Source organism: Chlorocebus sabaeus, chromosome 6 (assembly GCF_047675955.1).
Source record: "Chlorocebus sabaeus isolate Y175 chromosome 6, mChlSab1.0.hap1, whole genome shotgun sequence".
NCBI lineage: Eukaryota > Metazoa > Chordata > Mammalia > Primates > Cercopithecidae > Chlorocebus > Chlorocebus sabaeus.
Genome location: NC_132909.1, coordinates 7,502,002 through 7,527,094, shown reverse-complemented (window position 1 = coordinate 7,527,094; position 25,093 = coordinate 7,502,002). Strand labels below are relative to the sequence as shown.

At 55.4% G+C, this 25,093-nt stretch overlaps 1 protein-coding gene across 4 annotated transcripts in view; it reads right to left on the bottom strand.

The window, feature by feature from the left end:
• Positions 1–18,456, bottom strand: part of LRRC4B (leucine rich repeat containing 4B) — a 57,880-nt gene extending 39,424 nt beyond the window's left edge. For 2 of the 4 annotated variants that reach the window (XM_037991986.2, XM_073016143.1), the window contains exon 1: positions 15,051–15,428. The gene's annotated coding sequence lies outside the window, so the exon portion shown is untranslated. Of the gene's footprint in view, positions 1–15,050; positions 15,569–18,076 lie in introns of those variants that run through there. The other 2 variants (XM_073016144.1, XM_007997674.3) reach the window with 2 other exon arrangements.
• Positions 18,457–25,093: the final 6,637 nt, after the last annotated feature.

Here is a 25,093-nt window from a genome sequence, read left to right as displayed (position 1 = left end):
GGCCTGGCTCCCATCTCCCTCTTGGACGATTACAGTGTCCTCCCATCCAGCCTCCCCATTTCTACCTTCATCCCCACTCCCTGTGCGTTCCCCATGGGCGGCGAGAGGGATCCTGTCAACACCCAATGGACCCTGCCCTGCCTCTGCTCCACAGCCTTCCAAGGCTCCCTTCCCACTCAGAGCAGAGGTGAGGACTTCACCGCAGTTTTCAGGCCCCCACTCTCCACTCAGCTCCTTCTCTGACCTCATCGCTTCCCTCCTCCCCCTGCTCACTCGTCATTTCCAGGCCATGCACACCCTGGCCCCAGGGCCTTTGCACCTGCTCTTCCCTCTGCCTGGAATGCTCTTCTCGGGTTGTCCACAGGGCTCTTGCCTTGCTCTCTATCAGGTCTGTGCTCCAATGCTACCATCTCAGTGAGGCTGTCCAGACCGCCCTGCATCAGACAGCACCCCCATCCGTCTCCAGAACCTTCTCTGTTTCGTTTTTCTCCGTGACATTTATCAGCGTCTGAGCTTTTATACGGGCCCGTGCGCTTGAATGCAAGTTTCCCGAGGGCAGCCAGTTTGTGACCCTTTGGTTCCCAGGACCCACAACAGTGCCTGACACATGGCAGTTGCTCACAAACACTGGGTTCAGGGATGGATGGGTACGCGATCACCACTGGGAGTCTACTTCCCCCCACGCTCACACACAGACACCCCCACTCTTGGTTCTGCACACCGAGCCAGGCCGCCCAGCCCTGGACGCCCTTGGTCCCCAGGTCCCCTTCCATCCCAGGAGGCCTGCTGGCGGAGGCAGCACCTTTTTTTTAAGACAGAGTCTCACTCTGTTGCCCAGGCTGGAGTGCAGTGGCACAATCACAGCTCACTGTAACCTCTACTTCCTGGGTTCAGGCACTTCTCCTGCCCCAGCCTCCCGAGTAGCTGAGACTACAGGCGCCCACCACCACGCCTGGCTAATTTTTATATTTTTAGTTAGAATTGGGGTTTTACCATGTAGGCCAGGCTGGTCTTGAACTCCTGACCTCCAGTGATCCGCCTGCCTTGGCCTCCCAAAGTGCTGGGATGACAGGTGTGGGCTGATACCTGGATGAGGAACCACACCTCACGCCGTGATGCAGCTGTTGCCAGCTGGACACCAATGTCCTGGGTCACCCTCCATGCCCCGGGTCACCTTCCATGCCCCAGCACAACCCGGATGGCTAAGTCCTAGATACTACATCTCAGATTCCAAACAGGAGGTGCCAGCGCAGCTCCGTGCACCCAGAGGAAAGCTACCACTCTGCCCAAACCTCAGGTACCACCTGTGTAAGCTACACTCCTGGATACAGCTGCACGCTGAGGGGGCACCTGGCCCCAGCTGTCCCCAGATACAGCCCTCTGACCCGGATAACAGGAATGCCGGCTAACCTCATCTCTTCCGCACACATTCTCAAAGCCAGGCATGGCACACACATCTGACTTGTGTGAACTCACTGAATAACCACCCCACCAAAGGTGGTAACGTCCAACACACATCTGGCACTGACTGGGCACCATTCTGGGAGCTTTACTTGCATTAGCTGCTGCAGTGTGCATCAACCCTCTGAGAGAAGACTGCCATTACACCCAGTTCACAGCTAGGAAAGCTGAAACACACAGAGGTGCTGTCAGTTGCCTGAGGCGAAACACACGGCTAGGAAGTGGCCCCTCCCAGGCCAGCCTCGCTAGAGTCCAGGGGCCCCAAAGACCCCCAAGACTGGCCTGATAACAGCAACAATTCCCATGGAGGTTGCCTGTGTGTGGGGGGCAGGGTGCAGGCAAGGTCACAGTCATCCTGAACAGCCACCCTTCCTCAGCCCCTGCAGTCACCCGCACTGCACAGGACATGACATGCCTGACACCCCATCATGGCTTCATGCCCCGCTGCTGGAGGCTCCGTGGACTGCCCACTGCCCCCACGCACCCCTAGTAGTGGTGGGGAGTACTGATTACATGTGGGTGCCATGCTGTCCACTCGTCGAGCTGCTGGCCTCTCCCCACGACTCTGGGAGGAAGGGATGGTTCTTGTGCCCATTTTACGTGCAGAAGCAGATTCAGAGGCGGGCAGCACTTGTCAAAGGTTACGCAGCCCTCAGGCAGCACAGCTGGCATTGGAACCCAGGCCTGGAACTTGGCCAGGTCACCACGGTTGCCTCTCCCACCCCAGCTGCCCCGGGAGAGGACCCATCACAAGGGTACACCTGTTCTCCTCCCTCACATGGTGCAAGGAACAAGCCAGAGGTGCAGACACAGAAGGCCCCTAAAGAGGAGAATTACGAGGGGCAGAGAGTGGCAGAGTCACAGGGAGACAGACACAGGCATATAAGGAGGCATGAAAGGGGAAGGAGGACAGGAGGCCCCGAGATGGAGCTGAGATCCAGGGGAAGGCAGAGGCTGGGAGGACCTGGGCGCTCGAGGCGTGAATCTGAGTCCTCACCGGCTTCGCCATCCTCCCCAGCCCCAGCTCTGAGAGATCTCGGGCACTGTGCCTGGGAGGATTCAGGCAGATGGCAGATCGGAAACTCGGGGACCCAGGGGAGGCGGGGTGAGGAGAAATGGGAGGCAGGGAACGTTCCTGTCAGGCGCACTCATTTTTTGGGGTGGGGGTGGGGGTGGGGGGGTACATTCAGATGGCCAGAGGGAAGATAGGAAATTGACTATCATTGCAACAAGAGGCCTGGAGGTTAGAGCTAGAGAAGAACTTTCCCACTTCGAGGGACGGGGGCAGAAGTGGAGCCTGGAGCCCAGAGGGTGGAGAGGGATCCGGGCCGGGGTGGGATGAGCCCTTCTGTCCCTGGAAGCCGGTCCTATGGGACAGACCTGGGTTCAGGGGGAGGGGACAGGCAGCGCTGGCGTCAGGGAGGGGTGAGACTTCCCGTGTGTGCTTTTCTGAGCCAATCCATGTCCTGAATGCTTTCAAAATAAAAGCAACCCCACAGCCCCAAGAATTGTCAGGCTTCTATGTTTCGAGGTAGAAGAACCTTAGCGAAAGGGCAGTCCAGGCCCACTAGGAGCTGCTGATGAGGAAGCAAGACTAGGGGTGCTTGGCTCAGCTCAAGAGTTTCCTGGACCACAGGCCACTGGGCAGCAGGACCAATAGGTGGCCCGTGCAGTGGGGGTACAGTCGGGGTGGGGGTGAGGTGCAGTGGGTGGGGGTGAGGTGGTGACTTGCTTGGAGGGGGGCTGTCCTTTCCCGTGCAGCCACGCCAGCCTCCCCCAGGCTCCTCCCACCCACCAGGCGCCTCCCACCCAGGTTCCTCCCATCCACACCAGGTCCGTTCCCCTGAGAGGTCTTTGCCCCTGCTGTGCCCTCGGCCAGCCAGGGGTGCTCTTCCTGCCGTCAAGGCGGCTCTGCGTTCCCATGACGCCTCCAGGAGGTCTTCTTTGAGCTCCCCTACCATCCCTATCCCTTGCACTTCCTTTTTTCTTCACAGCTCGTGTCACGGCCACCCAGCACCTGATGCTTGGTGATTTGTTCCTGCGTTCCTTGCCTGCCTTCCTGCTACGAGGGGAGCTCCTGAGGGCTTTGTCGGGGCGTTCACGGCTGCATCCTCAGGACCTGCCACAGCGCCGGCCCCTCCGAGCCTCAGTACTTCCTGCAGGAAGGAGCGAGCCAGCGCCCCCTACCGGCAGTTCCTCTGCTGGCACCCGATGCAAGGAGCCCGGTGTCTCTAGGGAGGCGAGTGTGGGGGTGGGGGCTAAGTGAGAGGGTGGGCACAGGGTGGGCTCCGGAACGTCCAGGAGGGAAGCTGGGAGGAGGGAATGTCGAGCTGTTACAGAAGCCGTGGCAATGGGCCGGAGGGCCTCCTTCCTCCCACATCGGGCTGTGACAACAGAGGGGCAGGCTCAGCTCTGGGGGGTGAAGGGCCCCTCTGAGTGGACTGGAGCGGGGACGGCTGGAGGTCAAGGAGGAACTGCGCCAAGGGTCCGGGGGTAGAGGATGAGGCCGCGGCTGGAGCCACGGGGATGCAGAGAAGGGAAAGAGTGAACAGATAAAGCAAATTTGTAAAAGTGGCAGAACCTGAAGGCGGTGTAGGAGGTGAGGGAGAGGGAGGAGTCAGGCTCTTCTTATAGATCTGGGGTCAAATTCCAAAGCCAAGAGGATGTCGGGGTGGGAAGCAGTTACGGGAAGAAGAGAATGCAAAGGTCCCTGCCACAGGCCCCCCAGCCCCAATCTCCACGTGCCTCACTCTGGTCACACCCACAGGGCAGCAGGTGAGCAGGGGACATGCTGCCCGCCCGGCTCCTGTCCAGTCCCTGGCTGTGCCACCTTGGGCCAGCTGCAGCCTCTCTGATGCTGCTGCACGGGGCTGTGGCAAGGGGGCCCAAGGAGGGGCCTGGCATACAGCAAGTGACCAACAAGTGAGATATAGGACTCAGAGCCTGGCTGGCAGCTGGGAAAAGAAGAAACCTGGGCTCCGACCCCGTGGTGCTGCCAATTTTCTGCTAGGAACAGTACCCTGCGGTCACTCAGTTTCCTCATTGGAGAAACGGGAATTAACAGCAGGTTTCAGAAGACAGAGGGCTGGGTGGGGGCTGGCTGGGGGGGCAGTGGGGACCCAGGAAGGGCTGAGGTGAGCTATTTACCAGCGAGTGGAGGACTACAGTTGACCCTTGAAGGACTGGGGTTTGAACCGCGTGGTCCACTTATATGTGGACTTTCTCCCGCCTCTGCCACTCCGCAGACAGCAAGACAACGCTCCCCCCACCCCCCACCTGCTCACAGCCTACTCAACGTGAAGATGATCGGGGAGCCCTTTACGATGATACACTCCACTTAGTGGCTAGTAAATGTATTTTCTCTTCCTTAGCATTTTCTCAATAACATGTTCTTTTCTGTAGCTCACTTTATTGTCAGAATTCGAGATAGAATACATTTAACACACAGAACGTGTTAACTGAATGTGTATGTTACTGGCAGGACATCCAATCAACAGGACACTATTCGTAGTTAAGTTTTAGGGGAGTCAAAAGTTACATGCAGATTTTCTTTTTTCTTTTTTCTTTTTTTTTTTTTGAGACGGAGTCTTGCTCTGTCGCCCAGGCTGGAGTGCAGTGGCCGGATCTCAGCTCACTGCAAGCTCCGCCTCCCGGGTTCACGCCATTCTCCTGCCTCAGCCTCCCGAGTAGCTGGGACTACAAGCGCCCACCACCTCGCCCTGCTAGTCTTTTTGTATTTTTTTTAGTAGAGACGGGGTTTCACTGTGTTAGCCAGGATGGTCTCGATCTCCTGACCTCGTGATCCGCCCGCCTCGGGCTCCCAAAGTGCTGGGATTACAGGCTTAAGCCACCGCGCCCAGCCTACATGCAGATTTTCAACTGCATAGAGGGCTGGCATCCCTAGCCCCCAAGTTGGTCAGGAGTCAACTGTATACATACATATATGTATATACACACACACACATACATATATACATGCACATACATACACACACACACACACACATAAATTTCTGCTGGAGTGCAGTGGCATGATCTTGGCTCACTGCAGCCTCCACCTCCCAGGCCCAGGTGATCCTCCTACCTCAGCCTCCCAAGTAGCCGACTACAGGCGCGGACCACTACCCCCGGCTAATTTTTTTGTATTTTTGTAGAGAAGGGCTTTTGCCATGTTGCCCAGGCTGGTCTCAAACTCCCGGGCTCAAACAATCCTCCGGCCTCAGCCTCCCAAAGTGCTGGATTATAAGCGTGAGCTGCAGCACCTGCCTGTATTTCAATATTTCAGTGCATCACCATCCAATAGACTCCCTGCAGTGATGCAAATGTTCTCTCCATGCTGTCCAGCACTGGCGGCCACCGGCCACACGAGGCCATGGAGCACGTGACATGTGTTGAGGGTGGCCAGGGACCGAATTCTTCATTTCATTTGATGTGACTGTTGCTCACGCGTAGCAGTGGCTGTGGCGGCTACTGCGTCGGACAGCATGGATCTAACCACTGATGCTGCTTGGAACTGCTTCTGCCTGAGTCCCTGAAGTGCTGCTCTGTCTGCTCCTTGGCCCTGCCCAGCTACCTCACAGGGCTCTTGTAGGACTCATGGAGAAGCCAGGGAGATGATAGCCGGAGAAACAGAACATTACGGAGAGTGTGAGGCCTGAGTACCTGGCCAGCTCTGCCTTGGTTGCCTGCGCCAGGCCTGCGCTGCAGGAGCCAGCTGCAAGAGCTCATTCAGTCCCTACAAGGACCCACGGCGAGAGCTACTGCTGCCCATTTTACAGAAGGGCACACTGAGGCATGGTGAGGTCATTGCCATACCCATGGTAGCCAGATTTGGGCAGGCTTTGGGACAAAATCTGAACTTCCAAAAAAAAAAAAAAAAGAAAAGAAAAAGAAAAGAGGGCCGGGCGCGGTGGCTGACGCCTGTAATCCCAGCACTTTAGGAGGCCAAGGTGGGTGGATCACCTGAGGTCAGGAGTTTGAGACCAGCCTGACCAACATGATGAAATTCCACCTCTACTAAAAATACAAAATTAGCCGTGCATGGTGGCGGGCGCCTGTAATCCCAGCTACTCGGGAGGCTGAGAAAGGGGAATCACTTGAACCCGGGAGGCGGAGCTTGCCGTGAGCCGAGATGGCGCCACTGCACTCCAGCCTGGGTGACAGAGTGAGACTCCATCTTAAAAAAAAGAAAAGAAAGGAAACTGAACTTCCAGGCCCCCGGACTGTGGCTCTGTGCTGGGATGGGACAGCTTAACACCCCTGAACTGAATTCACCCCGGAAGAGAACAGGGCCCTGGCCTGGCACTGGTGGTTTTTACAACAGTATTTGTTGCCAAGGCTCGGGCAGTGGGGTGTGAGAGTCAGTTTGCAGGTGGGGAGGGGCGTGGCCCCAGCCTGCTGCACTCATAGGGGTCCCACCTAGGAAGGACGCTGATCCGATCCGTTTTCTCTCACAGGGTTGTGCGTATTTTGTTCACAACAAAAGGGTGCTGCTTAAAGTCACAAAAAGCTGAAAACGATGTGAACTGGAGCCACGTTTCTCAGACGTGAATGTGTGTCCAGCTGCCTGGGAATCTTGTTAAGAGGCAGATTCTGGTGGGACGCGGTGGCTCACGCCTGTAATCCCAGCACTCTGGGAGGCTGAGGCGGGCAGGTCACTTGAGGTCAGGAGTTTTGAGACCAGCCTGACCAACATGGTGAAACCCTGTCTCTAATAAAAATACAAAAATTAGCTGGACGTGGAGGCACCTGCCTGTAGTTTCAGCTACTCGGGAGGCTAAGGCAGGAGAATTGCTTGAACCCGAGAGGTTGCAGTGAGCCGAGATCGCACCACTGCACTCCAGCCTCGGTGACAGAGTGAGACTCTGTCTCAAAATAATAAAAATAATAATAATAACAAAAAACTGCAGATTCTGCATCGCCGTATCTAGGGCAAGACTGTCATTCTGTTTCCCAGGGGATGCGGGTCTCACAGCAACGGGCTGAAGGGTCTCTAAGTGCCCATCTCACTCCTATATTCCAGTTCAGGATGAAGAATGAAGCCCCCTCCTCTTCTCTCCTGAGCTCTGCATAGGGGTGTGGCTCTGGGCGGGCCTTGGAATCAACTAGACCTGGGTTTGAACCTCAGCTGCCACAGTTACTAGCTACGTTGGCTTGCAAAGGGAACTTCACCCCTCAGGGCCTCGGTCTGCTCATCTGTAGGTGGGGAAGGTCTGACATCTGTGATGAGTTTAGGGAAATGCCTGGGGCATAAAAGGAAAATGCTCAGTGAACTTATTCTAGGATCCAGAAATCCTCCTTCTCCTCGTCCACCTCATCACACTGTCCTGTGAAGAGGAAGGATGGAGAGGTGGAAAGAGCGTTGGTGTCAAGGAAAACTGGGTTTAAACTCTGGCTGACCACTTTCTCCCTGTGTCCCCTGCCCCAGGCTCCGCCTTGCGGTCTGTGAAGATAATGACACCTATTCATAGCTTGTTGGGGTTCCTGGTGACCATGTACAGTGCTTGACACTTAAGTGACAGCTACATTAAAAGTTAACATTTATTCTCAGCTGGGCGCAGTAGCTCAGGCCTATAATCCCAGTACTTTGGGAAGCCAAGACGGGCAGATCACTTGAGGTCAGGAGTTCGAGACCAGCCCAGCCAACATAGTTAAACCCCCATCTCTACTAAAAATACCAAAAATTAGCCAGGAGCTGTGGCACGCGCCTGTAATCCCAGCTACTCAAGAGGTTGAGACAGGAGAATCGCTTGAACCTGGGAGGTGGAGGTTGCAGTGAGCCAAGATAGTGCCATTGCACTCCAGCCTGGGTGACAGAGCGAGACTCCGTCTTAAAAAAAAAAAAAAAAAAGTTATTTATTCTTACGGGTCAGAAGAATGAACAGTTTTCCCATTCCGTGACTCAGCCCCTCCCCACCGAGCCCCGCCACTTCTCCACCATTGTAAATCCAGCAGTTCTGGCTGGATCGAAACCACTCATCTGTCAAGGAGCAGGGGGCCCACGGGATTACATCTGGGGTCTTTGCTGTTCCCGCAACAAGATCCTACAACCCCACGTTGGTGAGGGCTGATGTCACACCCCACTGTGAGAACCAGCGTGGGGGAATCCTTTCCCTTCTGGTGCTTTAGAGGCATAAACAAGATTAAGAACCTGACAGCCCCTGAGCTGTGAGAGCTTCAGTGCCTTCAAACGTCTAATCTTGCTGGCCGTGGTGGCTTATGCCTGTAATCCCAGCACTTTGGGAGGCCAAGGCAAGAGGATCGCATGAGCTCAGGAGTTTCAGACCAGCCTGGGCAACATAGTGAGACTCCCCTCTCTACAAAAAATACAAAAATTAGCCGGGTGTGGTGGTGCATGCCTGTAATCCCAGCTACTCGGGAGGCTGAGGTGGGAGGATCGCTTGAGCCCAGGAGGTCGAGGCTGCAGTGAGCTGTGGTTGTGCCACTGCACTTCAGCATGGGTAACAGAGCAAGACCCTGTCCTTCCCCAACTCCAATGGTCTAACCTACGAGTGTATTGTTAGTAACAACCTAATTATTGTGATTATGAACAATTTTATGGCCGGGTGCAGTGGCTCACACCTGTAATCCCAGCACTTTGGGAGGCTGAGGCAGGTGGATCACTTGAGGTCAGGAGTTTGAGACCAGCCTGGCTAACACAGTGAAATGGTGTATCTACTATAAAATACAAAAAAAAAAAAAAAAATTAGCCAGGTGTAGTGATGCGTGCCTGTAGTCTCAGCTACTCGGGAGGCTGAGGCAGGAGAATTGCTTGAACCCAGGAGGCAGAGGTTGCAGTGAGCCGAGATTGCGCCACTGCACTCCAGCCTGGTCGACAGAGTGAGACTCTAATTGCCACTTGGAGGGCCCAATGGACCAGTGCATTCTCCTCTCTTGGCCTCAGTTTTCCCCTCTGTAAAGCAATTGTCTCATAGGGGGAGGCGACCTGTAGCGTGGCCCACACCAGGGTTTGTCATCCTGGCTCTGCCACTTCTAGGTGTATAATTTGGGGCAAGGAACCCCACCTCTCTGGGCCTCAGTTTCCCCATCTGTCGATCCAGGAATGATGGCTGTGCCTCCTTGCAGGGTTGCCCAAGGAAAACGTGGAAGACAGCCACATACAAGGCTGAGCACTAAGCCTGGCTCGTGGCACGCTCTTCATCAGTTAGCTACGATCATGATCATTTCTGGCTCTGGAGAGAGGGCTCGAGGCAAGGGAAGGGCCAATCTCCTCTGCATTTACCACCTGGGGCTGGCCTCTCCAGTGGAGCCGTGGCTGCACAGCCTTCTGACCTTTACAGTGTTTGAACAAGAGCTCTGGGGCCTAAGCTCAACTCCCCGGGCTGGCACAGCATCTGGGGGGCACAGTGAGCCTGGGAGTGGCTGCGGCTGCTGCCCCCTCCTGCCCTGCCTCACTCCTTTCCTCCTCTCCATCTAGGTTTTTTGTTTTTGTTTTTTTTCTATGGAGTTTTGCTCTTGTCATCCAGGCTGGAGTACAACGGCATGATCTCGGCTCACTGCAACCTCCACCTCCCAGGTTTAAGCAATTCTCCTGCCTCAGTCTCCCGGGTAGCTGGGATTACAGACTCATACCACCATGCCTGGCTAATTTTGCATTTTTAGTAGAGACAGGTTTCACCATGTTGGCCAGGCTGGTCTCAAACTCCCGACCTCAGGTGATCCACCCACCTCAACCTCCCAAAGTGTTGAGATTACAGGTGTGAACCACTGTGCCTGGCCTGTCTCTGTCTAGGTCTCATACTTAGTCCTCAACCCCCCGCCAGGATCCCAGATACTACCAGACACCCCCGATTCTCACTCTCAGCAGTCCCCTGTGGGCTCCTGCCTGTCTCCCAGTGGCGAGCCCCCACCAGCCCATCTCGTGGGCCTCCGAGGCAGCCCCTCCACCTCTGCCTGCCATGACAACAGTTGTGTGTGGGTTTCCAGGCAACAAGGGGCATCCTGCCACTCTTCTTACTCTCCTGCCACCCCCTGTCTGGCAGAGCCAGCCCAGCCTCAGGAACTGGGACTGGAAGGAAAGGGAGGTTCTCCCCAGTGGGGACAGAGGGTCTCCAAACTCAGAGTTAATGAGGTTTCCCGAACCCTGCCAGAGGGGACACAAAGACGTGCCCCCTATACCCAGCAAGGGTGATGGTGGAGGGGCTGCTGCTGGGCTTGAGTGCTGCCAGGCACAAAGGGGAGCCCTGTCCTCTGCACCCCTATCTGGAGGTGAGGCCCTCTTCCTCCGGAAACACGGTCTACATGCCAGGTCCTCTAAGACAGCCCCTGCTCTCCACCTGCTCTGGGGCCAAATATGCAGCCTGGTGCACAGGGAAGCCTACCCCCTGCCTATGTACAGGCTGTGATGCCACACGCTGGGGGCAAGAGTGTGGGGTCTGTGGCCCACCCCAGCCATCAGCCAGCTGAGAAGGACAGGCTGCAACATGGTGGCTTCACACAACGCTGACCCTCCAACACTGTGAGGGGCTGGCAGTTTCACAGCAGACCCTGGCCCTGGAGAATGGGCGTGTGCTCTGCGCCCTGGCAGTCTTAAGAACCACTTCTCCCAGATAAAGATAAGACTCTTCCTGCTTTTCCAAGGAAAGGAGGCCATTTAAGTGGAAACAGGGCCCAAAGTGAGGCTTGGAGTTAGGGCAAACTGATGGGGGAATGAAGGAGGAGGGGCAGAAAGAGGACCCCGCAAGGGAAACCAAGGGAAGGAGAGTGGAGAGGGTGATGGGGCACAAAGAGACGGAGCAGAGAGGAAGAGGAGCAAACAGCAGAGGTTGCAAACTCCTCTGTCTATGGAGCCCAGCAGGGAAGATGATCACGGTGCTGGTTAGAGGGGAGAGTGGGGCGTGGTGGCGCTGCACACCTGAGCATAGCCCACAGTTACCCAGGGGGAAGAAGATTCCAAAAGCTAGCAGTCTAGATTTTTATGCGAAATCTCGAATTTAAAAAATGTTGGCAACAAATTAAACATGTTGAAGGCGCTGGGGGGAAATAACCCTCTCGGGCCGCCCAGAGGACCCCGGCGAAAGTGAATCCTCAGGGATGTGGGGAGAGGGAACCACAGGGAAGGAGCAGGGGAGGCGGGGAGGCAGACAGGCTGGCAAGAACAGCAGCAGAGGTGAGGGCGAGTGACACAGAGGGACAAAGAAGACAGGCACAGAGAGCGGTGTCGAGCAGAGACAGAAATAGAGGCAGGTTTCACAGCAGATGGGGTGGAAGAGGGAAAGACTGATGAATGAGTCCACAGACTAGACGGATGGGCCAGGCCAGCAAGACACCGGGGGCTGGGAGGGCAAAGGGTCAGTCCCAGGGAAGATGAGAGGAGATGAAGAGATGAGACGGCTTGACAGAGACAGGAGGTCCAGGTGACACCTCTGGACAGACGCCCGGCCAGAGAGAGTGGGGTGGGAAAGGATGAAACGTCGGGAGAGAGGATGGAGAGAGAGAGCCTGTGTGAGCTACCCAGCAGGTGTCCTAGCAGGTGACACAGGTGATTGAGGGGGTGGAGTCCCTGGCAAGAAAGCAGGGCCAGGGTTCCAGAAGGGACTGAGGATTCAGCGGCCACCCCACCCCCACCCCCACCCCACAGCACCTCTGCCTGAAGATCGGCCTCTCTGCAGGGGCCCTGACGGTGTGTGTGTGGGCACCTGTGTGCACAGGCTCTGCCTGTGACAGAGACATCAGCGCCCTCTGATACCTGATGTCAATTCTGCTGACCTCTCGGACGGACGGCGAGGAGGTCCCTGAGGAGCCCCGTGGGGAGAGTACATTCTCCGGGCTGTCTCTGAGTGGGATTAAGGGTGACTGCTGGAGCCCGACGGGGCTGGCCCTCCCTGCAGTACACACGCATGCCCCCGACGCTGGCACTAGGTTTAGTGTGTGCGCAGCTCTGTGACTGTCTTACGGCACCTGGGGCTGCATCTCTGTAGCTCTGGGGCCACCTCCATGCCTTTTGCTGTGTGTCTGTCCATAAGTGTGAGGCCACGAGGCCACAGGACCACGAGGCACGGGCCTCCTGCCTTTGTCTCTCCCTCCAGGTCTGTGTATGAAGGACTGTGTGTGTGTCTCCATGTGACACAAGACTACAGGTCTGGGGACTGCTCCCTCTGTCTCCTGACCACTGGCTGACTGAGTGTGGGGGCTGCGTCTGCAGTTCGGCCTCTCTGGTTCCACATGGGGTCTCTGGCTGCCAGTGAATGACTGTGTGTTCCTGTGTGGCAATCTTTGCCTCCACGTGCCCCGTGTCTTCCTCGCAGGCTCCCACTCTCTATCGCTGACTTGGGGTCCCTCTGACGAGTCAGAATCGGCCTCTAACCCTCCAGAGCTCTGGTGGCCAGTGTCCCCCAGCTTCCTGCTGGCCCCAGCAGGCACCTCGTGGGTCTGTCCCACCCTCCCTGAGTCTGTGGCTCCCTGCGTCTCTGCCTGGCTCGCGTGTCTGCTCTCTGGGTGGGAGTGGCGTGTGTCCCCGGCTCCCTCTCTCTTTCTTTTGAAAATTAAGTGAGTAACTCCGTGACTCCGCGCTGATGCCCTAATTGCCTGTACGTCTGTTTCGGAGGCTGGGTCCCCTCTCTCCTTGTGTGCCTCCCTCCCTGGCTCCCACCCTTCCCTTCCTTGTGTCTCTCTCCCGCCTTTCGGCAGCTTCACTCTCCGTCCCTCCTTTCTCTGTGTGCGTTTGGACAATTGGGTGGCCAGGAGGAGAGGAGCCCCAGGGAGGAGGAAGAAGAGGAAGAAGGTGGGAAGGGGAAGTGGAGGCTGCGGAAAGGCAGGTTAGAAGGCGAAGGCTGTGGAAGATGCTACAGGAAGAGGGAGGTGCCGTCCTGGCCGCGGTCCGGGGTGGGGGGCGGGAGTTTTCAGGCTCCTGGACCAGGAGGGAAGCCGGCTCCGGCTACTCCCAGCTGCCTGGAGCCCGAGTTCCTGTCTGGCGGCTGCGCGGCCGGGACTTGGGATGTGAGGCGCATAGCAATGGGGCGCTGCGGAGGCGCCACTGCAGCTCCCAGCTGGAGAGGGGGGCGGGGAGGGGGCCGAGGGGCAGCCCCGAGGCTCCCTTCCCCCTCCCCCTTCCCAGCTGGGCTCTCCCCAGGGGAATTCCCCACCCGGAGAGAAAGTCGCCAGAGGCTGCAGGGAGGGGGCAGGGAGGAGGGGAGGGCACTCAGGGGGAGAGCAGAGGTGAGGAAGTCTGGGGAAGGAGATGGGGGTGCAGAGAGGAGGCGAAGGGGTGGAGGGGTGGGCAAGAGGCCATCCTGGGCTATGGAGACTCGGAGTCCTGGAGAGAGACTGGCTGGGCCCCTGGCAGGACAGGACCCCAGGGAGGCAGGGGCATGGAGATGGGGGAACCCTGAGAGCCCGGGATTGATGGTGAGTTGGAAGGAGAGGTTCCCAAAAGGAGAGAGCTAGGATTGAGGGGTCTGAGATTGCGGAGTACTATGGGGTGAGGAGACAAGGATGGATGGGGTCTCTGGGTGAAGAAAGGTCATAGAAGGAGGTTTCAGAGAGTGATGGGCTAAGGAGAAGGCGACTGGGGGTGTTGGGGAGAAAGGGGAGAGGCTGGGGTGCAAGGCCCAAAGAGGAGCGGGGAGGTAGTGGGAGGAGGGAGCTGGAGGAGAGGGCGGCTGAAGTGAGGGTCTCCTGGACAGAGGGTCTGGAGAGGGATATCTGGGGTATTGTCAGAGATGGGGGTTAGAGAATCCTGAGGGGCAGGTGCCGTGCCTTAGAAGGTCCTAGAAGAGCAGGTGTGAGGGTCGGAAGCCTGGTGAGGAGGTAGCAAATGGGGGGCGGGGGTCCCCAGGAGGAGAGATTTCCAGGAGGGGAGGGCGGAGGGAGGTGGGAGAGGCAGTGGTCCTGGAGAGACATGTGCCCAAGGATACAAGGCCCCAAAGCCGACTGGGGTCAGGGAACCGGGGGTCTTGGAGAGAGGGAGGGGCAGGGGTCCGAGCTGCCCATTAGGAGAGGCGAGGTGACCCCAGAGGGAGACGGGCTGAAGACTGGGGAGGGGGCTGTCTCACTCCCCAATCACCCCCTCTGTCTTTCCCATTTTCACTTCCCAAACTCCCCGGTTCTCCCCGGTTGCCACGGCAACCGCTCTTGCCAGGCGCGGTCACCAAGGAAACCCCGTGCCCGCCTCTCCCCCCTCCCCATCACTGGCGTGCCCCCCCCACCCCAAGCAGCAGCGGTGTGGAGGGTGGGAGGGGCCATGGGGAGAGGAATAACCTGGACTCCCGCCCCAGAAAGGGGGGCCCGGACCTACGCCCGGAGAACCCCCCACCCTAAGCCTACTTCCTCAGCCCCATAGCTGGATACGCAGCGACCGCCGGACGCACCCCCCACAACCTGTCCCCAGGCAGCGGCGACAACCCCCCCCACCCAGCACAGAACTCGCCCGGCCCGGAGAACCCCCACCCAGTCGCCTCCCCAACCGGCTTCTGCCTCCCATTAGGCCCCGCCCCCTGTCCTCTGCCATCCCCCCATCCCGGAGGAGGCCTAAGACCACTGTCCCCCAATTAGCGAATGCCCCCCACCCACCCCCCGCGGTTCCGCCTCCGGCCCCCGCCCCCGACCCATGCCCCTTGGCGGCTACTCACAGCGAGGAGAGGGGTTCCTTCCGGGGGGCAGCATGCCCGGCCCGTGGGGGGAGGACCCCCCCAATGAGGCTGAGGAATTTGGGGTGCAAGGCCCGCTGCGGGGAGGCGCGGGGGGCGGGGCTGCGGCCGGGCCCGGAGCCTCTCGCGCTCTCCCCCCTCCCCGGCTCCTGGGTGGGGAGGGGGCTTCCGCAGCGGCGGCGGTGGGGCTGGGGGGGCCGCTCTGCCTCCTTGCCTCGCGCCCGCCTGCCGTCCGGCCCCGGCGCCCTCGCCCGCCGCCCGCCTTCCTTCTTGCCTTCCTTTCTTTCCTTCTTTCTTTCCTGGCTTCCTTCCTTCCAGCCTTCCTTCCTTCCTTCCTCCCTCCTCGGGCCCGCCGGCGCCGCTCTCCCCCCACCCCACCCCCCCCCAGGCCCCGGCCCCGGCCCCGGCCCCCGCCTCGGACGGTGCGGCAGCGACCGAGAGCAGCCGAGAGCGGCGGAGACGGGAGCGGAATACTGATGATGGTGGGAGCGGGCGGGCGGAGGGAGGGAGCAGGGAGGGAGGCCCGGGAGGAGAGGAGGGGGGAGAGAGGGAGGGCAGCGTGGAGAGGGAGGAAGGAAAGAGGGGGGAAGAACTGGAGAGGATGGGAGAGGGAGGGAAGAAAGGAGAGGGAGACGGGAGGGAAGGGGAAGGGGGGAGGAAAGAAGAGGGAAGGGGAGGAAAGAAGGAAGGAAGTGGGAAGGGGGTGGAGGAAAGAAGGGGAGAAAAAGGGGAGGGAGCAGGGAAGAGAAGAGGGAAAGGGGAGAGGGTGTGGGGGGGAGGGGAGGGGGTGGTGGGGAAACTCCTGCAATAACGTCCTGGATGAAGGGGAGGGGAGGGCGGGGGAGCAGGGAGAGTGGGTAGAGGAAGAGGAAAGGAGGGAGAAGAGGAGTGGAGGGAGAGATTGGTAGAGAGATGGGCAGGAGAGGCCCAGGGGCAGGGAAGTGAGGGGAGAGAGGAAGGAGGGAAGGCCCAGCTTTGAGGGCTGTAGGGGACAGAGGGGCCTGGAGGGCAGCGGGGGCTGCGGGGAGAAGAACGGGGAGTGGGGTGGGTGTTGTCAGGAAGAGCAGGGGAAGCTGGCAGGACCCGGAAGAGGCAGGAGGAACTAAGTCGGACAGAGATGACAGGATGGAAGACGTAGGGAAGGACCCGTCGGGGGGGATGGGGGAGGAGAAAGATCTTGGGGGAGGGGAGAGAAGCTGCAGAACTGGAGCTTTGAGGGCCCAAGACTGGATGGCAAGAGCCCGGGGAGTAGACGGAGTAGGGGAGGGGACAGAGGACCTTTCTTGAACCCTGCTGTGTGCCCGCTTCGTCAGCCCCTCCACCTCATGAAAAGAACCCCCAAACCCATTTTCCAGAAGAGACCATTGAGGCTCTGGGAGGAGCCAGGATGGTGTTTGCATGCACAGGCCTGGGCTGGGGGGACCCTGAGGGAGATGGAGAATAGGTCAGTTCCTAGCTTTCGTCCCTGGTCCAGACCTGGCAGGTGGAGGCACCTGGGAAGGGCAGAGGGCACAGCCCACAGCCTCCCTCCCCACTCACCTCTCACCTCCCCCAGGTGTTGGCAGCAGGTGCTGGGGATGCATTTAGAGCTGTGAAGCTGCGCTGCATCTTGGGTGCAGGGAGGGGGAGGGCAGATACAGAGGCCTCTGGGAGGTCACCGTGACCCTCCCCTCCACCTCCCCGGTCCACTACCCCAAAACTTGGGCCCCAAGGAAGAGGGACATCAGGAATCAGGGGCAGAGAAACCCAGAAGGAGAAGTAGCCCCTGTCCAGGACACTGAAGATCCTTCCAGATGTTAAAATTAGCACAGAAGTTTCACCCCTTCCTTGTTATCCCCCAAAACGCTGACTAATAACTGAGGACTCCGGAGAGAGAGAAGATGAAGGTTCCTTCTTTCAGTGCCAGGGGGCCCGGGACAGACTCTCCGTCTTCCCTTTCTCCTTGAGAGCCCCAGGGAGGGAAAGTGTGGCCCTAACCCTGCGGGCAGAGCCTGGGGTTGGAAGCTGGAAGGAAAGTGGGCCAGACACATCTATAATGAGCCAGGGATCCCGAGAGAAGCCGGGTCACAGATGGGTTCAGAAGAGGTGGTTTCGGGTGGGCGTTGGTGGGCGCTGAGCCCTGAGAGCTGCCGAGAGGGGAAACTGAGAAGGGGCCGGGTGAGGGCCGGGGAGGGGCAGGGGGTGCTGTGGTGCTTCCGGTTTCACCCGCCCCTGGGCGTCGTCACTCAAGTCTAGTTTGCGAGACTGGACCAGTGAATGTGTGTGTGCAACAGGGTCCAGCACAGAATAGGCCAAGACCAATGGTGACACCAACAAAACAGAATCACATGGTGGCAGCCCAAGGTTCCTGCTGGTCTCCCACAGGCCAGATGCTGTGCCCAGCACCTCACAAGCATGGCATCGATCCTGCAACCATGCGGTACCAACTCCTAGGGATGGGAGCCCTGGTGGGCACAGGTGAGAGCAGGCCCCTGCTGAGCCCCGAGTTAACCCTTTCATTAGAAGAGGGTCTCAGCCGGGCATGGTGGCTCGCACCTGAAATCCCAGCACTTTGGGAGGCCGAGGTGAGTGGATCACTTGAGGTCAGGAGTTCGAGACCAGCCTGACCAACATGGTGGTGAAACCCCATCTCTACTAAAAATACAAAAATTAGCCAGGCATGGTGGTGCATGCCTGTAATCCCAGCTACTCGGGAGACTGAGGCACGAGAATCACTTGCACCTGGGAGGCGGAGGTTGCGGTGAGCCAAGATCAACTATTGTACTCCAGCCTGGGTGACAGAGCGAAACTCAGTCTCAAAAAACAAACAAACAAACCAAGAGGGTCTCAGGTGAGAGGCCAAGCCGTGTCCAGTGGGGCCCTTAGAGAAGCAGGGAAGTATTCCAATATTTTAACAACCAGTGAACCCTCTCGGTCCATGCAGCCTAAGTCTCAGCCCTGTCTGGAGGGTGTGACTGCCCCTGTTTTACTGAAGGAGAAATAATTTGCCGTCAACCCCCAGAACTCACCAAGGTCCTTCAGCACCGGGCACTGTTCAGGGTCCTGAGAGCCAGCCGGAGAACAGGAAGGAGACCGCACCTGTCCCCGCGGAGCTGACCCTCCAGCAGAGAGGATAACTCAAGGTTCTATTTCCAAGAGCAGTGTGAGCAACGAAGAAAATAAGAGGACAATTAGGGAGGAGAGAAGTTGGTGGGAGGTCAGGAGGACAGATTTGAGGTGATCAGGAGAGGCCTCCTGGAGGAGGTGTCTTTCGTGCTGAGGCCAAAATAAGGAGACAGCTCATTGCGTGCGCAGGGGCAAGCACTTAGGGCTGAGGCCCCCAGATGGCAGCAAGCTGGGCCTGTTTGAGAGATGGGAGCGAGACAGGTGTGGCGTGGAGGAAGAAGAGAAGCAGAGTGGAAAAAGGTGAGGATGAAGCCCCAGGTTTGACTCAAACACAAAATCAAACCTTAACACTCCCCACTGTCCCCTAAACCTTGCCCTAAGGCTTAACTCTAATCTCCCACTCAGGTGATAGTCCTGAGCAACCGGAACACTGATCCTCATTTTTCATTCATGTTTTCAATATGGATTGGGGCCTCTGATGCCCCAGAAATGGTATCAGGTAAGAGACGGGGAGAATGACCCTCCACAGTAACGAACGCTCAAAGGTATTTTCACCATTTAAAACACACACACACACACACACACACACGGAAGTTGTACATTTCCTTCGGGATGGGATTTCAGAGGTTAAATTTCAAATTTCTTTGCTTCGGGCTGTTAAAAAAAAAAAATTATCCACGCAATGTGTTCACTGCCTGTCTTACCCCAATCAGAAGCTATGATTGGCAGTTTGGTATACCTTTGATCAATAAAACATGGGAAAATGAATGAACTTTTCACTTAATGTAGTTCGGTTTGGTCAGAAAAATCTCTCAAAGTGGGACTTATGGGGGACAGTGGCTAAAGGAATCACAGCCACTCTGGCCTTCCTATATTTAGTTCCATCCAGTTACACCGGACAACTCCCAGGCACCCTTCACCTGGGCTGCGATATAACAGGACTGCCACCCACGGTGGGAAGCTCCAGGAAGGCGGCTCACACCACCATGGGTGCTAAGTGGCTTGGCCTTATGCCTTACCCCCACTTCTTTTTTATTTTTATTTTTTTTTGAGACAGGGCCTTGCTCTGCCACCCAGGCTGGAGTGTGGTAGTGCGATGTTGGCTCACTGCAACCTCCACCTCCTGGGTTCAAGCGATTCTCCTGCCTCAGCCTCCAAGTAGCTGGGACTACAGGCGCGCACCACCACACCCAGTGTTTTGTATTTTTAGTAGAGATGGGGTTTCACCATGTTGGCCAGGCTGGTCTCGAACTCCTGGCCTCAGGTGATTCGCCTGCCTCAGCCTCCCAAAGTGCTGGGTTTACAGGCATGAACTGCTGCGCCCGGGCTCTTACCTCCAATTCTGACCATCACTAACTGCTGTGATCTGAATATGTTCCCCCAAAATTCCTATGTTGAAACTTAATTGCCAATGTGATAGTATTAACAGGTGGGTCCTTGATGAGGTGATTAAGTTTTAAGGGCAGAGCCCTCATGAATGTCATTAGTGACTTTATTTATTTATTGGAAATAATCTCACTCTGTCGCCCAGGCTGGAGTGCAGTGGCATGATCTCTGCTTATTGCAACCTCTGTCTCCTGGGCTCAAGCAGTTCTCATGCCTCAGCCTCCCAAGTAGCTGAGACTACAGGCCCCTGCCACCAAGCCCAGCTTTTTTTTTTTTTGTATTTTAGTAGAGATGGGGTTTCACCATGTTGCCCAGGGTGTCTTGAACTCCTGAGCTCAGGCAATCCACCCGCATCAACCTCCCAAAGTGCTAGGATTACAACCATGAGCCAGCACATTCAGCCGCATTAGTGACTTTATAACAGAGGTTTGGCCAGGCACAGTGGCTCAGACATGTAATCTCAGCAATTTGGGAGGCTGAGATGAGAGGATCGCTTGAACCTGGGAGGTACTGGTTCCAATGAGCTGAGATTTCGCTACTGTACTCCAGCCTGGGGGACAGAGTGACAGCCTGTCTCAAACAACAACAACAACAACAACAACAAACCCAGAAGTTTGAGTGAGCTATATTCCCTTTTGCTATGTGAAGACACAGCAAGAAGGCACCATCTATGAAGAACAGCTCTTCCCCCGACACTGAATCTGCTGGCGCCTTCATCTTGGAATTCCCAGCCTTCAGAACTGCGAGAGAAAATTCCCATTGTTTATAAATTACTCAATCTAGGCCAGGTGTGGTTGTTCACACCTGTAGTCCCAGCACTTTGGGAGGCCAAGGTGGGCGGATCACTTGAGGTCAGGAGTTCAAGACCGGCCTGGCTAACATGGTGAAACCCCGTCCATCTCTACTAAACATATGAAAATTGGCTGGGCATGGTGGTGGGCACCTGTATTCCCAACTACTCAGGAGGCTGAGGCAGGAGAACTGCTTGAGCCCAGGAAGTGTGGAGGTTGCAATGAGCCAAGATTGTACCACTGCACTGCAGCCCGGGCAACAGAGCAAAACTTTGTCTCTAAACAAATAAATAAATAAATTTACCCAATCTAAGGTATTTTTCTGTGGCAGCCCCAATGGACGAAGACCCTGTGCCTCTAATCCAAACCCTAACCCTCCTGTTAGGAGAGATGAATGGTCACTGAAAGAGAAGCACAGAGCTGGGTGCTCCATCCTCACAGCAGGGTAACGTCCCTGTTGCCCGCTTGTCTGGTTTCCAGAATGTCTGCACTTGTCCTGAGTCAGTGTGACAGGCTACATTTCCTGAAGATGACTGTAATCACTGCCCCGTCCCTCAGGCTCTTCTTACAACGAGACTGACACTTTCCCTTGTCTCATCCCATCAGACGTGCTGATTGGCAGTGAGGTATACCTTTGATAAATAAAAGCCCTTGAAACTAGGAGGGCTCTTGTGACTTTTTTTTTTTTTTTTTTTGAGACAGAGTCTCGCTCTGTTGCCCAGGCTGGAGTGCAGTGGCCTGATCTCAGCTCACTGCAAGCTCCGCCTCCCGGGTTTACACCATTCTCCTGCCTCAGCCTCCCAAGTAGCTGGGACTACAGGCGCCCACCACCTTGCCCGGCTAGTTTTTTGTATTTTTTTTTTAGTAGAGATGGGGTTTCACCGGGTTAGCCAGGATGGTCTCGATTTCCTGACCTCGTGATCCGCCCGTCTTGGCCTCCCAAAGTGCTGGGATTACAGACTTGAGCCACCACGCCCGGCTTTGTGACTTTTTTAACCAATGGCCTGTGGCCACCAAAAAGATGTAGCTTCTGCTTTATTTGCTAAAATATTAATTCCAGCCTTTGCTAGCTCTACGAGCAGACTGACTGCCCTGAGGTAGTTATGCTGTGAGGCGGCTCAGACTAACCTAATATAGTTGGGTGTTTTATTATTATTATTATTTTTTATTTTTTGAAACAAGGTCTCACTCTGTCACCCAGGCTGGAGTGCAGTGATGCAATCATGACTTACCGCAGCCTTGACCCAAGGGGTTCAAATGATCCTCCCGCTTAAGCCTCCCTAGTAGCTGGGACTATAGGTATGTGCCGCCACGCATGGCTAATTTTTAAGTTTTTTGTAGAGGTGCGGTCCCACTGTGTTGCCCAGGCTGGTCTCAAATTCCTGGGCTCAAGCTGTCCTCCTGCCTCGGCCCCTCAAAGTGCTGGCATTACAGGCATGAGCCACACCTGACTGAGTTTAGATACTTGTCCCTTCCAAATCTCCTTTTGAAATGTGATCCCCGATGTTGGACGGGGGCCTGAGGGGAGGTGTCTGAGTCACAGAGGCAGACTCCCTCATCAATGTCTTGGTATCATTCCTGCAGCAATGAATGAGTTCTTGCTTTATAAGTTCACTGAGATCTAGTTGTTAAAAAGGGCCTGGCACCTCCCTCCTCACTGTCTTTTTTTGCTCCTTCTCTGGCCATGTGACATACCGGCTTCCCCTCCCCTTTCACCCTCTTCTATGATTGAAAGCTTCCTGGCCGGGTGCAGTGGTTCACGCCTGTAATCCCAGCACTTTGGGAGGCTGAGGCAGGAGTATCACCTGAGGTCAGGAGCTCGAGACCAGCCTGGCCAACATAGCAAAATCCCATCCCTACTAAAAATACAAAAATTAGCCAGGCGTGGTAGCATGCACCGGTAGTTCCAGCAACTAGGGAGGCTGAGGTAGGAGAATTGCTTGAACCCGGGAGGTGGAGGTTGCAGTGAGCCAAGATCACGCCACTGCACTGCAGCCTGGATGACAGAACAAGACTCCGTCTTGGGAAAAAGCAAAAACAAAAACAGAGCATCACTTACAACGTTTTCTTGCCAAGAGCATTTAAAGTCAATCTAATTAAGCCCCAAGACCTGTGGTTCCCAAACTAGATGCCAAGACACCCTGGGGTGACTACAGCAAATTCATAGCAGACCACGGCAGTGCCATGGTAGTAAACGTTTACCAACCGGTTCTCAACACTCATTAGAGGAGAGATTTACTTTTTTTTTTTTTGCTTCTGTTTGGAAAGCCAGCACTCGCTGGCTCCAGCACACAACTGGTTACAGGATCTTTAAATTTTTCAAATGAAACACAGTGATGGTTGACATCTCTCAGACACCACCATGACCTCATGGCTTGGGACAGTCCACAGTTTCAACATTAGATTATGCTACGTTAGGGGGATGATATTATCTCCGTGAAGCTGAGTTTTTGGCAGTTCCGTGATTAAAAGCAAGCACTACCTGTTTGTGGAACAGAAAATGAAGGTGGTGGTGTCCAATCTGATTCCAAACTGTGAGAGGTGCATATACCCCATTAGTAAGTAATTAGTGCCATTTAAGACTGAAATAAAGGCCGGACACCGTGGCTCATGCCTATAATCCCAGCACTTTGGGAGGCCAAGCAGGGCGGATCATTTGACACCAGGAGTTCGAGACCAGCCTGGCCAACATGGCAAAACTCGTTGGTGAAACCCCGTCTCTACTAAAAATACAAAAAGTAGCCCAGTGTGGTGGCGCACACCTGCAGCCTCAGCTACTCTGGTGCCTGAAGCAGGAGGATCACTTCAACCCCAGAGGCGGAGGTTATAGTGAGCTGAGATCACACCACTGCATTCCAGCCTGGGTGACAAAGCAAGACTCTGTATCAGTTAAAAATAATAATTAAAAAAAGGATGAAATAAATTATTTTTTCTTTCAATTTGTGTGCCTTACTTTTTCAACTGGTGCTAAGTTGCTAGAACAAGACTTCTTAAGTTGTATGAACATAACTACTTAATAATGGAACCACCAAGTATTTCTTTCTGGGTTAGGGACACCATGAGAAAATGACTGAGGTGCTGTGAACTGAGAATGTGGGGGAACCTCGGCACGAGCTCCCATTTCCATCTACAGGAACTAGGAGAGAGAAACAAGCTGGAAGACACGGTGAAGGAACAATCAGGCAAATCCAGAATGCGGGGCATTCTAGAAGACAGCCAGCCTGGTCCCTCCAAAAAGTCGTCATGGGGCAGAAACACGGGCTGGAGTGGTTGCTGTAAATTAAAATAGATTAAGGAGCTATAACCACCACATGCAATGCTTGCGCCTTGCTTGGTTCCTGGTTTGCAACATTTCTTTTTTCTTTTTTTCTTTTTTTTGGAGATGGGGTCTCACTTTTTTGCTTAAGCTGGAGTGCAGCGGTGCAATCATAGCTCGCTGCAGCCGCCAACTCCTGGGCTTAAGTGATCCTCCTGCCACAGCCTTCTGAGTAGCGGGGATTACAGGCAGGTGCTACCACACCTGGCTAATTTTTTTTTTTTTTTTGAGACGGACTCTCGCTCTGTCACCCAGGCTGGAGTGCAGTGACACGATCTCAGCTCAATGCAACCTCCACCTTCCAGGCTCAAGTCATTCTCCTGCCTCCACCTACCAAGTAGCTGAAACTGCAGGCGCATACCACCATGCCTGGGTAATTATTTTTTCTTTTGTATTTTTAGTAGAGACAAGGTTTCACCTTGTTGGTCAGGCTGGTCCCAAACTCCTGACCTCAAGTGATCTGCCCACCTCGGCCTCCCAAAGTGCCTGTGATTACAGGTGGCAGCTACTGCACCTGGCTAATTTTTAAACTTTTTTTTTTTTTAAGAGATGGGGTCTTGCTATGTTGCCCAGGCTGATCTTCAACTCCTGGCCTCACGCGATCCTCCTGCCTTGGCCTCTCAAAGCACTAGGGTTATACATGTGGGTCACTGTGCCCAGCCCATAGTATTTTTTTAAAGTCCTAAAAGGCAATCTCTAGACAAGCGGGGTAATGTGAATTTGGACTTGATCTTAGAAGCACTAGGGGAGCTACAGTTACTCTTCTTGGGTGTAATATGATATAATATTGTAGTTATGTAGGAGAATGTTCTTATTTTTTTCTTTCTTTTTTTTGTTTTTGTTTGTTTGTTTGTTTGTTTTGTTTTGTTTTTGAGACAAGGTCTCACTCTGTTGCCCAGGCTGGAGTGCAGTGGCACAGTCTTGGCTTGGTGTAACCTCTACCTCCCTGGTTCAAGCCGCCTTTTCTTTTCAGCCTCCTGGGTAGCTGGGACTGCAGGTGTGCACCCCCATGGCTGGCTAACTTTTGTATTTTCTTTTTTGTAGAGTTTTCCCATGTTTCTGTACATTGCCTAGACTGGTCTCGAACTCCTGGCCTCAAGTGATCTGCCTGTCTCACCCTCCCAAAGTGCTGGGATTACAGGCATGAGCCACAACGCCTGGCCTAGAGTGTTCTTATCTTAGGAGATTCGTACAGAAGCATTTGCGTCTGCAACCTCCTCTCAAATCATTCAGCATCTCACATATTAACAACGACGGAATCAAAGTGGTGGACATATGGATGCTCAATGTTTTTTTCAGCTTTCCGGATATATGACATTTTTCATAAAAAATTTGGGGGAGATTCATCTGAGAGAAGTCACATTTAGGGCACGTTGTTGCTTGCAATTAACCACTCTCCTCCTGCATAAATGCTTCTCCCTGTCTGC